This window comes from Amphiprion ocellaris, chromosome 21 (genome assembly GCF_022539595.1).
Source record: "Amphiprion ocellaris isolate individual 3 ecotype Okinawa chromosome 21, ASM2253959v1, whole genome shotgun sequence".
Taxonomy (NCBI): Eukaryota; Metazoa; Chordata; class Actinopteri; family Pomacentridae; genus Amphiprion; species Amphiprion ocellaris.
Genome location: NC_072786.1, coordinates 9,626,095 through 9,638,519, shown reverse-complemented (window position 1 = coordinate 9,638,519; position 12,425 = coordinate 9,626,095). Strand labels below are relative to the sequence as shown.

Sequence of the window (12,425 nt, the reverse complement as noted above, 5' to 3'; positions counted from 1 at the left end):
CGCTGACCTCGCTGATTGAGTTTGCTCACAATCACATGGGTCAAGGCCGAGGTCAGGCCCATGGATCATTTAGTTTAATGGCTGCTTCCTGCCTGCTCAGATGTACGTGCCGCGGTGTAGGAAGCAGGCAGATGTAATGTAGCACATGCTATTTAGAGGACGTGATGGGAAAGAAGACGGAGGGATGCCGTTGAGAAAGCGAAGAAAGAGCCGGTGACAAAGGCAGAAGGAGAGAGCTCTGCTAATTTTGTGGCCTGTCTGTGTCACCAGCACCCTGTTGGGACGACAGATGTGCAGATGATGTCATGTAGAAAGGGGACAGGGCCGGAGGGTGGAGCGATCAGAGCGCGGGAGGACAGTCGAGAGGCGGAGCCCCCCGATCCGAGATGGGAGAGAGGGAGGAAGGGAGGGAGAGAGAAGGAGCAGGACTGTGGCGATCCTTCATTACCCCGCAGTCACGCAGTTATTCAGTTTTCAAAAGATGTGACTCAGTGTAGTTTAGACTCCAAAATAAGCTGCTCAAAGTGTTTGCACGACGGTTAAGTAGTGTACCAGCTCTGGAAATTAAAACTTCTGTTTGCCGTGCCGCCGTCGTCGTCGTTTTGCAACAAATGTGCTGAACTGGTGGGTTTTTTAAGTCACAGAGACCTCTCACAAAGCGCAGCCTCTCCAAACCGCACAGGCCATCGCAGCTATAATTTACTTAGTGCAGTCATTGCTGAAGTTTACCCTCCCATCCCCTGACCGGCCGCAGCATAAGAACCCAATTGTTCTCGTGGTTCGGCTGCGACAATGGCTGTTTGTGGTCTTCCTGAGAGAAAAAGAAAAGTGAGAAAGAGAAAGGGATTGAAGAAGGGGGAGAAAGTGGAGCCGAGCGATTCAGTAATTTGTACCGTTCGCTGCTAAAGATATAGTCGGGGTCAACCTCGGAGAGAGGAGCCGGGGAGGTCAGCCGGGATCGCCTCAAGGACGAGATTTTCCCAACAGCCTGCGGGGCTTTAACCCATCGAACAGTTAGAGCTGTGTGACTGACTTTGGCTTGCTTGCATTTCGGCTTCCCAGCCTCCCTCTGCCCCCCACCTGCACACTTTCAGGCCAATTGTGCTTGCATGGCGGAGGGAGAAATTGAATGAATTAGGCGGTCGGATGTGGCCCTAATGGTCGTACCGCACAAAATGCAGCCATTCCTGGCATTGTTATGTGTTCGAGTGAGACTGAGAGGGATTGTGCTCTTCGGTCCGGTGCAGGAAAGCAGCTAATAAGTGAGGCAACCTGTGGGAAAGAGCAACTCTGAATTTCTGTTTGCTTTCGGAGCTGCTTTTAGACTTGATGGATTTGTGACTCGTCGATTCATTGATTCCCGAATACATGGCGGCTCTCGTGTAAAAACTGCAGCAACTCTGCAGCTCAGAATCGCATGAAAACAGCTCGACATCCCAGAGCGTGACCCTGCCTCCCAACGCAGCACACACAATGTGAACACAATGCTGCTTTTCAGGCAGATAAGATACACTGATAGCCGCAGAGGCCTAGAGTTACAGACGGCAGCTGCAGCCCACTGTTGTCCCGCTCTCTCATGGGGGAAGCAGCTCTGACCCGAGTTTGAGGACACCCTCGGTAATCATTGACCTGTTACCTGTGGCAACCGAGCCACAACATACTGTACAGCCACGGGACTGCTGATAATAAGGCGCACAGACGGACACACTGCAGTGCAAGCATGTGGGTTCACACTTTTCACTGATATCAGATTCCAAACACCAAAGTGTTAATGAAAAAGTTGTTTTCCTGCACTCATTCTCATTCTTTTTTGCTGCAAAAACACGCATGCTCATCCAGCCTTCACTGCATAAACAAAACTTTATTAAAGAAGACTGGGTGCATAGGAGTCAGTTTGGAGGAGACCAGCTTGGAGGCAGTTCCGATGTAGGGGTTTTTCTTCACTGGTTTTGATTTCTAATTAAAATATGCACACGTTCATTGAAATAGTTGCACGAAAATCCTTATTACCGTCAAACTGGCTTTGTTTCTTATGAAAATAAGGCCTGTTTGTGTCCGACTGGTGACTTGCTTAGGAGTTTATTATCAAATTTTAAGAAGCAAATATTACTCAGAGTGACTGAATAAAAGTTTGTGATCCTGGTCTGTGCAGCGTGATTGATCATGAAGTGTTTTCATGGCACTATGTGGGCCGAGGCAGCAGTCTTTCTTCACCGATTTCGATTTCGAATTAAAATCTATACTCATTCATTAAGATAGTTTGCACGAAAATCTTCCTTATTGTCAAATTGGTTGAATTTGTTAAGAAAATCAGGTCTAATTTTGATCAATAGCACGACTAGTACAAGTATATTGTGTTTCTTAGTGAGTGTGCAGCAGCCAAGGTGACCTGCTCAGGAGTTCATCAAACTTTTTCCACTTGCAGTGAAAATCTAGCAGCAGATTTTAATCGGAGTGACTGAAGAAAAGTTTGTGATTCTGGCTTGAGCAGCGTGATTGATCATGAAGTGTTTTCATGGCACTATGTAGGACAAGGCAGCAGTTTTTCTTCACCGATTTCAAATTAAAATCTATACACGTTCACTGTTATTTTTTGAAGAAAATAGGGCCCGATACTGATTAATTACATCAAAATGCTGCACCGTGTCGTGCATTTGGTGCATATCCAACAGCCAAAGTGACCTGCTCAGGAGTTTATCAAACTTTTTACACTTCGAGTGCAAACCTAGAAGCAAATTTTACTCGAAGCGAATGCAGAAAAAGTCGCGATCCTGGTCTGAGCAGCACAATCGATCATGAAGTGTTTTCATGGCGCTGTGTGGGGCGTGGCACTGCACTGCAGCACGTTCGAGGGGGGAACCAGGCCGGGGTACCATCCGAGGAGAGGAACGAGGCTGGTGGAGGGGAGAGAGAGACAGACTGGTCCTCAACGAAGCCTCCTCCCACTTTTTTTTTCTTCTTTTAACCTCCTCCTCAAAAACTTGCTCCTTCCTCGTCTCTTTCCTCTCCCCGGCTGCTGCCTTTGGGTGCTCCATGCAGAATGGTCTGTGTCTGAGAGCAGTGGCCTGAAATAAAACTAAGAGGGGTCTTGGGCGGCGGAGAATGCTAGCTTTGTCTCAGCTGCCATCCACACTGTCTGGAGACGTGGTAGGGAAAGAGCTCAGAGAGAGGGTCTGATTGCAAATTAGCAGTGCCAGAGCAGTGCCACCTCCACCAGATCCAGTCCTCTCATCACCTCCTTGAACATGCTTCAAATTGAGCAAAATAAAAAAAAGAGGTCTTAATGGAGGAGTCAGTCCTTTACCTCCTGTCAATACTTCTCACTTAATTGATGTGAGCGAGTGATAGATTGCGTGTTTGAATCTGATCAAATGAAAGATTGATGAGTGCTGAGTGCAGAAGTCCATTTAGGTGTAAAGTTTTGGATGATGAATGGTTTATACTACATCTGTAATATATCCATCAGTGGCGCAACGTCTTAACTGAAGTCATGTTTCACTTTGGTGCAACATTTTGAACAAGCAGCTGCTGCTTTGTAGTATTGAAGTCTTGAATTTTAATACATCCACTTATAAAACTGTGGGAAAAAAAGTCAGAAAAGACTAGAAAAGGTTAGCTGCTAAACATTTCTTTCATGTTTTCAGCATATTAATTTGCACAAATTAAGCAAAAATTTAAAAAATATTGCAAAAGAAGCATATAAGTGGAGAAATCTGATTTACTAAGACTGCTTTGTTGCAAAAAAACACCGTAAAATGAAACAAAAACAGTGTTTGTCGATGAAATTAACAGAAAAGAAAAAACATATTACACTTTTCTGCTTGCCAAAATTACATCAGGATACTGGTATGTATGCAATCATTTTTAATACATCATATATATTCTGTAGAATCCCTTATGATCCATTAGATAACATAAAAATTGACTGTCTATATATTATAAGTCGCCGAAATACATTATTAGCTATTATGTGTGCTATTAAAAAACTCTACAGTGTTATAAATATTGCCTTTAAAATATAATAATTATTACAAATAATAAAGCTGTGAGTAATTACACAGTGATTCAATTTTTTGCTCTTATTCTGATGTATTTATCCAGAAATGGCTAAATTGAATTAACAGTGAATTATAATAAAATGTACACAGTTTTTATGTATAAAGCAGTGTTTCTCATTACTACAGCTTTTAATACATGCTAATATTATTCACTTAAACACAGAGAAAGTATAAAAAACGATACAGAGCAGGTAGGAGTGTGTATGTTTGTTGTCTCGAGTCACATCAGGGTATCAGTATGAACTTGTGTCACCCTCTAATCCCTGTAAAGCTATAGCCTACATGCTCAGCCCATAAGCAGTGAAGCTGTAATAATACACACACACACACACACACACACACACACACACACACACACACACACACACACACGCTCCTAATCCTATAGTATGTTTATGTGCTGATGCACGTAGACAAACTCGGTCACTGAGTGCAACCGTAATGTCACTTGTCAATACAGATTTACTCAGTACACTGTGTAGCTCTGACTTGAGCACAAAAAAAAAAGAGAACAGGAACAGTTGCATAAACAAGCCTAAACCAGATGCTGTAACAATTACATTTCAGATGTTAAACCTTTTCTTTGCATTTTTATTTGAAAGAGGAACAAAGTTTTTTTTAATGCACTGAACTAAAAAAAAAAAAAAAAGAATGACTATGAGGGGTTTTTATTAATTTGCTCATTTAATAATTCACCTTTAGTTACTTATTTACTCATTTTACGTTATAATATTTCTGGGTGAGGGAGTGTGTTCTTAAAACATTCCAGGGGAGTTAATTTTTACCCATGCCAGGGCTAAATCTGAAAACCGATCACCCCTTATTTAACATGCACTTTAATTTGTGTCACTGCATTATTAAACAGTGGCTCTGCAGGAGTCTGTCCTCAGTTTCCCTTTCTATATGCTGTAATGTAGTGTGTGTTTTTTAAGATAGAAAAAAACAGATTTGAACATACAAATGGAGAATAATCTACCAACATTAGGAGTTTTCTCTTTTTTAAATAAATAAATAGTGCCAAAATCCAATTCCAGCCTGATGCATTAAACATATTGTCATCTACTTTAATTAAAGCTCATATAAAGAAGCATTAGAGATTAAATTCAGCCCTAAATAATCCCACATTGCCCTGTTTTTGTTTTTTTTTTTTTTTTTACATTAGGGGTCTTATTTTAGCAGCTTTTTGAGCTTGGGATTGGTCCTTTAGCAGCTGTGGGGTTGCTTCACCTCCTCAGCTGATTAATCAATAAAGTGCCTGTGAGGCAAATTGGGTAAAACTCAACAAGTCTGAGCTTGTCCACAAAGTCACCTGTGGTCTAAAGTGGATGAGTTAGACCTTCATTAATTCACAGAAGCAGAAAACCTTCAGCAAGCTCATTAGAGCAGCAGAAACAGGTGTGTGAAACTCATATTTGAAGCTACATACGAGTTTGTTCGTGGAATTATCATAAAAACGTAGCAGCTAAGCTAAAATGTTAGCTAGCAGGAGATGCAAATTTAAGGAGGTTTATATTTGCTTTTTTGCTGGTAACAAGTTGCACTTGTCAGAGGATAACACAGCACTTTCAAGGTAATACATATTACATGGTTACTTAGTAATGTACTCAGTTAATGTTCTTGGTTAATATTATTTGGAGTTTTAGCATAAAGAAAATAATTAGCAGCTATGCTAAAATTTTAGCTAGCAGAAGATATGAATTTAAGAAGGTTTAAATGTGCTTTTTTTGCTGTGAACAAAACCAAGTGTGACTTGTTGGAGGATAAAACAGCACCTTTAAGGTAATAAATATCACTTGGTCAGATAGTAATTTACTTATTTAATATTCCTAATTAATATAGTTTGTAGTTTTAGCATAGAGAAAATAATTAGCAGCTAAGCTAGAGTTTAAGCTAGCAGGAGATGTGAATTTAAGTGCTTTTTTTTGTTGTGAACAAAACCAAGTTAGACTTGGGGGAAGATAACACAGCACCTTTAATGTAATAAATATCACTTGGTCATATAGTCATTTACTTATTTAATATTCCTAAAGAAAATAATTAGCAGCTAAGCTAAAGTTTAAGCTAGCAGGAGATGTGAATTTAAGGGGGTCTAAAAGTGCTTTTTTGCCCTTAACAGAGCAAAGTTACACTTGTGGGAGGAGAACACAGACAGAAACCAGAAAATAAATTTAACATTGCATATATTAAATATATCTGAGTGTTGGGGGTGATAATGTGACTTTTTTTAGCAACTTTGTGGTGTACTGTTTTATTTTTATTATCTCCAACAGCAGTGTGTTACTCCTTTAATGCTCCCATGTGATAATCTGCTGCGGTTTATAATGTCGCGGTGGTAATTTGAGCTCTTTTCAACCGTGATTTATTTTTTAAAAAAGTGAATGACAGATTTACAAAATGTCTTTTTCACAAGCTTGACATCAGGTAACGAGCAAATAGTGCTTTTTTTTCGAGCCGCGGAGGGGGCATGATAGGAGAGGAGGGGAGGGAGTGAGGCAGCTCCATAATGATCAGCGAACACTGGCTGGTTTTTACACATATTTCAGCGTCGATGTGCCTTTTCTCAGTTTTTTTTCTTTTTTTTTTCTTCCGGAGACATTAAATAAGCAGCCCGACGGATCAGCCCCGCTGCACACCGGTCTGGTTGTATAACTAACTGCGTTTCACCTCAGCTGAACTTGACGCATCTGGTTCATCGGCGGCGCAGGACGCACGGCGCAGTCTGAGTGTCCCCGCTGAACCGAGCTGGATGGTCGGCCACGGGGACACACAGAGAGAGGGGTGACGGTGGTGGCGATGGTGGTGGAGCAACACTTTCATGGCCGCCTTTGGACACCGATTCTCAACACTTCTCCTTCTGCAAATATTGCTCTTTTTCCTTATTGTCAGACACACAATGGAAGACGAGCCACCATAGGAAATATAAAGACTTGGAGTTGGACACCCCCCGGAGGAAGAGATCATCCAACTTGAACTTGAGAGCATCGGTACGTATTATCATTTCTCTCTTTAAAAAGTGCGTTAAAATGACAGCTTTATAATAATAATAATAATAACAGGAAAAAAAACGTTGCACACCGAGTGGGTTGCAGCGATGTTTTCCCCCCTCAGACTGGGTCAGTGCATGGTGTCACTGTTATGACTGAAACGATCCACGCCAGTCCTTTGGGTTAAGTTTTCCCGGGTGCCAAAAACATTTGTGACATGCGAATTTGAGAGCCAGACGAGCTTTACGCGGAGATGAAATGGTCGCCAGACTGGCAATACAAGAAAAGAGGTCGCCTTTTTCGTGCCCTAGTTTCTGTTCGCAGACAGAGAGAGAGGCATAATCTTCCCCTTTGTTGTCCCCCGATGCAAACACAGATAGGCAGCCGGGCGTCCATCCACCGCCTCTGCAAATGAGCAATTTGTTGGATTTCAGTTTTAAAAAAAAAAAAAAAAAAAAAAAAAAAAGCATTTAATTTGAAAAAAAGCGGCGTCTCACGAAGCTGCTCGCCCCGAGATAATCAGTGTATGTAAGACATGGGAACATATGGTGGAGCTGTGCGGTTTTCCCCTCATGTGTCACTGTGGTTTCCCCCTCTGAGAAGTTTTTTTGATGAAATTAATTCATTGAAATCCGAGAGGAGCTCACTCAGCAGTAGCTCGATGTATTTTTAATGGTTTAAAGCCATGTATGGTGCTGCCTGGCTGCTGTTCTCAGGTGCAGACGGAGCTACTTGGACAAAAAAAAGTAAATAAATAAAGAGAAAAGAAAGTTAAAATCCTGTGAGATAGTAGTAGTAATAATAGTAATAGTCAAAGTTGGATGATCTTGATTTATTTGGTGTTTTATGTGGACATTTCCTCAGAAAGAATTAACAGGTGCTGCACATTCATCAGGTAGAGAACAGTGGAAATGAGTTTTCAGGTTCATGCAGAGTTCGATTTTAAGCTTCTTCTTGTAGCTGTACATGGTGAATATATAACACTGCACGCCTTTCCCACAAAAAATAATCAATTTGTGTTGTTTTCTTTCTTCAAAGCAGAAATTCAAACCAGCATTTAGAGTTCTAGAAGGATAATTTACAATAGAATAATTTATTATTTGCATTTGCATTGAGTGTGTTCTGTTTTACAGCACATTTCAGCTTCGTTTTTTAGTTTAGTTGTCTCCTATCATGGCACAGATTTCCTTCATACCAAAGATAACTTCTGCTTCCAACACCGCGAGGCAGCGGCACCTTACACTTGGCACAATTCAAGTTCAAAACCGTAACTTTATCAGGTTGTTTCTGCCCGTCTCGGACATTATGGCACATCTGGATGTATATTTTTTGCTTTTTGTGCTGTCAAGTTAGTGAGTGCTGGCCAGTTGGGTAAGATTCTGCTCATTCTGTGTCCGTTAAAAGTGCAAGGTGTCATTTTTTCCCTAGAAAATATTTCTGCTAGCTGACAGAAACACAATGTTGTGCTGTTACCAAATTCCCTCCATGTCTCTCTTTCGCTGGAAAGAGGAACCGAACTCTCAGAAGCCGAGATACGAACGGGGTCAGGGTGACCTTTTGGCCACCCTTCTGGTCGATCGCAAACACACTGCTTCATGTGATGTATTAATACTCTTGACGCTGCATGTTTATAAAGCACAATCACGGCTATAAACAGGAAAATGCCATTGTGCCTTCGAGAAAATGGAACAGAAACACAGGTGGCCCTCAGACAATGGACTGAGGTTCATTTCTCCACTGTGAGTCAGTGGGACAGGAGAAAGCACATGGCTGCAGAATGAAAATTGGCGTGATTATCTTCTGATTTACTCTGCCACCCTGCAGCTCAGAGCCCCGTTGTGGGCCATGCTGGCAGTGGCCAATGTGGAGACAAGGAAGAGGCTCAGATTCACCCAAAAAATTCTCTCATTTGCTTTCAGAACAGCTCCCTCCCACTCTCTCTCTCCCCTGCTCATATCTCACGCAATTGATTGAAACCCTAAACGGCGAGATTGGGCCGAACGCAACCAAGCCTTTCTATGAATAGTTGATTGGACGCAGTGTCGCGTGTTGTTTCTTTAAGGGCGTTTCAGGTCAGAGGGCGGCGAGGCGGCAGGGTCGGCGGGTTGGAGGATTTTCAATGTCCCATCCCGTCCTTTAGCTGTGCTGTAAAGGCACCCAGGCTCCTGTCACTCCCTAATCAGGTCATCTGGTGTATTGAGAGTACATGCACATAGCACTGCTTTGCCTGCGAGGGGATTTATAAGGTGCTTTTCTTAGCCGCTTTTTAAATATATCATTTATTTTATTGTGTGCGCCTGAGCCACCGTGTCATGTTCTAATCTGCACAGATGGATGGTGTATTAGCAGTAGGTGGGCGTTTGTCACTGATTATTTCTTTGGTATTAATAATGTGGAAAGCCATGAGCTGACAGTACAGGGTGTAGCCGGTGTGTGTTTTGGAAGTGCAACAGGCGCTGCGTGTTTGTTGCATACTGCTGTCCCCCAACCAAACACTTCACGTTTTTAAATCTCAGTGCAGGGCATTTAAGTGCTTGACCTAATTTCTCTGGCAGCGAAGAATCCACCAGTGAAGGCCTTCGTCTGTCCGTGTGTGCGTATGTGCGCAAGCGCGTGTTGCTCTGGGTGTTTCCTCCTTGCCTTTCTAACAGGAAGCTGATGTGGAGTTCAACTGAGGACAGGGAAAAGGCCTTTTCTTTCCACTGTGAATCATTTGAGAGCGAGAGAGGGAGAAAAAAATGAAAAAAAAAGTGGAGCAAGAGAAAAAAAAAGAAGCAACCAGGCTGCTGCATTGATTCAACCCTCTCTCACTCGTTCTCCTTTTCCCTCCTTTCATTCTCTTTACCTTATTGTCTGCTTCTTTTTCTCACTCTGTTGTTTTTGCTCCTGTGATGTCGGATAGACAGCGGCGTTCTGCAGGGAATCGGTGGGTTTATGGAGAGTTCACAACTCCTGTGAGAAGATCGGGGAAGTGGGGTGGAAAGCAAATGAAGCAGGGCTCTGTGGGGAGCAGTGCAGGTTCTTCCGGTTCAGTTTTAACATACCAACAGCCAAAAAAAAAAAAAAAAAAATGCCCGCGTTATGTACTTAGGAAGCAAAAAGACCATAAAACACCTACACAAACTGTTTTATTAAGGCCAGTGTTGAGGCGCTGTGAAGGATTCTGAAACCTTTTGTATTCCCTAAATCTGGAAAGAACAGAAGTAGCCGTCTGGGTGAGAGATAAATGCCAAACAACAAGGATGATTGGAAATCTGGCATGAAATCCCCAAAACTGCTGCAATCTTTTGGTAGTAATGCGGATTCATTTGAAGGTCACTGAGTTCAACATTTCATGCTGCATGACACGTTTTCCAAGAACCGAATCCAGGCCAAGGCAAATGTTAGAAACGTTGAAACAGCATGACCTAAACTGTAATTGTAGATAATCTCATCCTCAAGGTTTTGTGTATATATTGCGGTAAAGTGGGGGGATTTTTAGGTATTAAATAAGGCCACATATTCTAACTGAAACCACCTACTCGGGTTCTTTCATGTGTTTGCAAAATCTTTTTGACTGCAAGATGGAAGTAGGAACGTTGTGGGACGCATTGCAGCTGCAGCAAGTCAGAAATATTCATGAATGCATGTTTGACAAGGAACAATGAGGAAGATAGACTCTGGTTTTTAATGAACTGTGCTGTTTGTAGGGTAGTGGAGGGGCCTTTTCCTTGACTTTCTTGTTGTGGTTTTATAACTTTGTGCTAATATACAGAACTAAAGCGTCATGCAATGTTCTTTGGCAGCATCAGACTTGCAGCAGTTGACTTTATGCTCCCAAAGGGCAGAATCAGTTAAATCAGTGAAATAGTTTTATTATTTACAGCCTAAATTAGCATATAGCCATCTCAATTCTGCTCGGTTCATCTGTGCTTAATGTGACAATAAGTATCCTGTGTATCTAAATGTCTTTTTTTGCAAATTATGTGATCCAGCATGATTAAAAATTATGCATGATTCCAATTAACTAAACTGATTGTGTAATTAAAAACAAAACTTATGTTCGAAAGGAAGAATGAATAAATTCTTGCTGGTCCTCTGCCCAACAGCAGTGACATGTAGCAGCAGAAATGTTCCAGTGAGAATGTCCTGTTCCCAGCTCATGTTGGCACGCCGTGAGAGAACGGCGTGCAACAAAACTGTGCACTACACGTCCTTATAAATCACCAATCTCAATAATTATTCACAGTGCAGGTTGAAACAACAGAGCGGTGATGTTTCACAGTGTTGATTTGTGATACGAGCCTCTCTGTGTGTCTTTTTGGTTTTGTGGTGCAGGGCGGCCCATACCAAGAGCGAGAGGCAAATGAGGAACCACGAGGCCTCGGACACGGCGAAGAAGGTGAGCACATGGGATTTTAATAGGAAGATAATGTGTTTTGTGTAATTTCAATATTTGGTTGCACTTTTATTAAGCAGAACACAATGACATTTGTGGTTTGCTTGAAGGGCAAAGGGATACAACCTCCCGAAAAGTTGCAAAATTACATTTATTATAATTTTGGATAGAAGTTATATACAATATAATGCATCAGTTCAACCCTGTTTAGTCTTTTTTATCACTTAAAAATGCAGTTTTAATGTAAAAGTGACTAACCAGGTTGTATAAAGTTTGAAGGATAAAACTGAATTCAGTCTCTAGGAAATAAGTATTTCTTAACATTACCTGTCAAAGTTTTCAAGTAGAATTTACTCAAAATCTAAATCACACTCTTTCCTCATCACTTGTGAAACTGTGAGTGGTAGCAAGACATAAAATGATACAGGCTCGATCTGACAGTCACTGTCTAACCTTTCAGTGCAGTATATTTTTAAGAGAACGTAACAAGCAAAATCAGATTTGAGCCGAGGTTTGCCCGGCAACGCAGCCAACAAATCTGACTTTACCAGTGAAGGAGAAGAGGGGCCTGTGTGTACTTCTACAGTGACATAATTATGAGAAAAAATTAGGGGAATTTTATTGTAGCGGACTCTTTGTTACAAGAGTCTCTGGTAATGAATGAACTTTTGGCGTGACAGTTTGTGATTTTTATTTTCCTCCATTAAATTGATCCGAACATCGAGATGTTTTTGTCTCCTCGTAAATCAGAACTTTATGTCACTGTTGTGGAATTGATCCGATTTGAAAATGTGGTTTGAAACAGTAGTAGGAAGTAAAAGTACTAATTCCACACTACAAAAATGCTCCACTACAAGTAAAAGTCCTGCTTTCCAAAGCATACTTAAGCTAAATTATTTAAGTATTGTCAAAAGTATCAAAAGTAAAAGTACTTATTCTGCAGAACAATGTGTGTTTTACTTTGAAATATGATGTTTTTGGATTCATATTGCTGCAGCTTTTCTG

The 12,425-nt window shown here is 41.4% G+C and overlaps 1 long non-coding RNA gene across 2 annotated transcripts in view; it reads left to right on the top strand.

Moving 5' to 3' along the window:
* The first annotated feature begins 6,310 nt into the window (after positions 1-6,310).
* Positions 6,311-12,425, top strand: part of LOC129347902 (uncharacterized) — a 29,259-nt gene continuing 23,144 nt past the window's right edge. For both annotated transcript variants that reach the window (XR_008600240.1, XR_008600241.1), the window contains exon 1: positions 6,311-11,423. This is a non-coding gene — a long non-coding RNA (uncharacterized LOC129347902). The remainder of the gene's footprint in view (positions 11,424-12,425) is intronic.